Source organism: Arachis duranensis, chromosome 7 (assembly GCF_000817695.3).
Source record: "Arachis duranensis cultivar V14167 chromosome 7, aradu.V14167.gnm2.J7QH, whole genome shotgun sequence".
NCBI lineage: Eukaryota > Viridiplantae > Streptophyta > Magnoliopsida > Fabales > Fabaceae > Arachis > Arachis duranensis.
Genome location: NC_029778.3, coordinates 42,303,247 through 42,306,636, shown reverse-complemented (window position 1 = coordinate 42,306,636; position 3,390 = coordinate 42,303,247).

Genomic DNA, 3,390 nt, shown 5'->3' with positions numbered 1-3,390 from the left:
GACAGCCAAGAAGAAGCTAGGCTATGGGTGAGTTGTCTAAAATCTTCTTAGAACATAGTTAAATCATATAGTTTCATTTTCCACGTGATTTTTTTGATAGTTCTATTTCCTTATTTCCTTCATTTTGATGATGTTATTTAGCAGAAGAAGAAGTTCTGCTGGTGAGTGTTGTTGCTGAAAGAGGATCTGTACGACCAAGTTTTTCATACCATGGTGTTTCTGAGGATTGCTAAATGCTGACCCCTTGCACATGTAAACTCTAAATATTGATTTATACTTGATTATGGATTTGACTTAACTAAGGAAATTTTCTAATGTGTGTATAGCCATTCTAGCTTCTTTGCCGAATTAAACACAAGTTTGCTGTGTCACACTTTTTTCTATAGTTGTGTTTAATGTGATTTGTCTTTATCAGTTGGAAAATAAAAAGCGTTTATTCCTTTGGATCTCTCTTTCCATAGATTAAATTAGAAAATTAGTTGGTAACTAGGTTATCCAAAAAAACCAAGCATAATTTTATTCACTTATTTAGCATATATACATAATACACATACATTGGAGGGATGACACAGTGCATTACACATTGATCAAATTTATAGCAAAGTGAATTCAATAATGACATCTAATGGAGCTGAAGATGAAAATGCCACCAATTATATCAACACAAACTAGTAATAATATTTTGAGGTTAGGTAAAACATATGCTTGTTTCCTTACCAGTGGAACTGCAATCACAAATCAAAGCTTATGCATGTTTAAAGGAAGAAAAAACAAGTTTGTGAACTTATCTATAATTTATATCAATATGCATTTCAAATTATTCAATGGTCATAGTTCAGATGACCTACCAGTGTCTTTTTCTTCTTTTTGTCAATGTAGGCTTGGAGTTTTACTAGTCGAAGATGTGCTGCTTCAAGTGCCTAAAAACAGCCAAAGATTTAAATATCTTATTATAAATAAATGAACATTTAATCATGATTTTCATAAATTAATTGAAGTTATAATAAAATGGTGGGAACTTATACTATACTGTTTTGGCCATGTCTAACTCTTCTTCAAGAATATTGACTCTATTTAGAGCATTATTAAGAATCAACTCTTTTTCTGGAGGCATTTCTAGTCTCTTGTTGAGTTCTTGCACCTTCTCTTTTAGTTCAAGCATGCGCCTCATCATCGCCATCTGCTCCTCCATGGAAACGTTACGTGCTTTGATCACAGCGCCGTCATAATAAATCGGGTTACAATCATCATGCTCGGCCTTGGGGCAGATTCTCTTCGGCATTGCCCTCATTAAGCGGATCATGGCAATGATTCCCATTGTGAAGGCCAATGATTCCCATTATCATGGCAATGACTCTATAGGAAAATTATAGCATGTTAATTATTTAATTATAGACCATAGAGTATATTATGAAATCAATAATTTGTGTATTGTTTTTCATCAAGTAACTAAATTGAACTCTACAAAAACTTACTTTAGCAATTCGAGATGCTTCAGGATGTTCCACTTTTGGCACCACATAATTTGTGTATTGGTTTTGGCAGATTGGCAGATTATAATTACTTACCGTGTTAAAAAGTGTTAGAATTTATTAGTTTGTTATATATAATTTTCCAAATAAGGAGGGAAAAAGCTCTCCCTTTTTTGTTAATTATGAAAAAATTTTGAGTACTTTTAATTAGGATTTTATATATTTTTTAATATAATTCTTACACTACTTTTAATTTTATAATTGGGTCATCAGAAAAGAAGAACCATATAACCGAATAATGAGCATGATTAGTGAACGAATCATTATTATCTAAATTTCAATAAATCAAGTAATTTTGTTGTTTTAGTTGTGAAATATATATTATACACTTTATTTTTTATTTTAATGAAGAAGAGCTCATCATTGAAAAATTGAACAAAAATGAGGTAAATAGCACTGATGATTTTGAGTTTTATTCAGAATCATAGGTTCTTAGCAAGATAACGAAAAAGCGATACAAAACGAGAGTAATAAAAAATAGTTAATAAATAAATTTGTCCTTTTTAGCGGCTCATGCAAACGCCATGTTTTGGATAGATGGTGGATTATTGACTCTTGCCAATTTGTCCTTTTTCTTTACAAACGTACTTGGAAGTTCTTGCACAATTTTATTAGTTTTGATATTTCTTTGAAAATCGAATCTTGGCTTTGGCTTCAATTTTTCTTCTCCATCTGGTATGTTTGCGTCCCTTTGTAGAACGATGGTGGCAGATTGTGCAAAATCTCAACGTCCTTATTCTCGTCGGATAAATCCGTAAACACACAATGTTCGGACTTTACTTGCAACGGGCAAGAGTTTTTCTTTGTTATATCATCACAGGATTTATTCTTCATCTCATATAGATCCGTATTGTCCAATTTCTCATGCTTCTCATCAGTTTTACATTGAAAGGCGTATCAAGTGACATCTTCGCCATCCACATTGCTTTTTCCATCTCATCAACTCTCTTGGACAAAGACTACATTATCAAAAAGAAAATTAGCATTGATATATATAAATAACATTGTAATTTATCATAAGATGGGTATATTACCTCTATTTTATGTAGTATTTGTTTCAACGGAGAATTTTCAATAATTTCCATCGAAGAAGATCCAATGTGATCGTCTACTACTTTTTCTTCCATTGCTCTACTATATTGTAATTTTAGTTTTAGTAGAGATAGTTAATAGTATTGTATGCTTGAGTGTTTATATATAGGAATAAGATTATGCTTCACACAACTAATTCTCTTTTAATAATTTAAATACGATAACCACTAATTAGTCATTTAACTTTAAATTAAAAATTAAAATATATCCAAAATTTAACAAGTTTCAACGGCATATATTACTATCCCTTTATCTTGTATTAAAAAAATAATAAATTTGAGATTATAATTTAAATATTATCTTTTTAAAAAAGATAAAATTAGATTATTTTATATAATCTTGTTATTCTTAACTTCTTATCTTCTTACTCTAATTAGATAACTTTTTTCTAAAAAAAAGATAGAAATAAAATATCTTAAAATTTGTATTATTTTGCTCTTATCTTATCTTTTATAATCGAATTTGCTATATATTCATCTTAAGGGGTTATATGGTACCGTACAAGACAAAATACTATCTGAGTGAGTAGTAGAAGATTATTCCAATGAAAAATATGCAGGTTAAGAGTATGTTTAACGATATAACAAAAAGGATGGAAAACTTAGAATCGGTCATTCATGTTCTACACCCAAAAATTGATGTGATCATGGCACAACAGAAAACTTCCACAAATAGTAAATCAATACTAAATCCTACTGTAGTTGTGCATTGTTCAAAAAGTACAAAAACTTGTTATCTTACTAGTATCATGCCAATTCAACCCAAA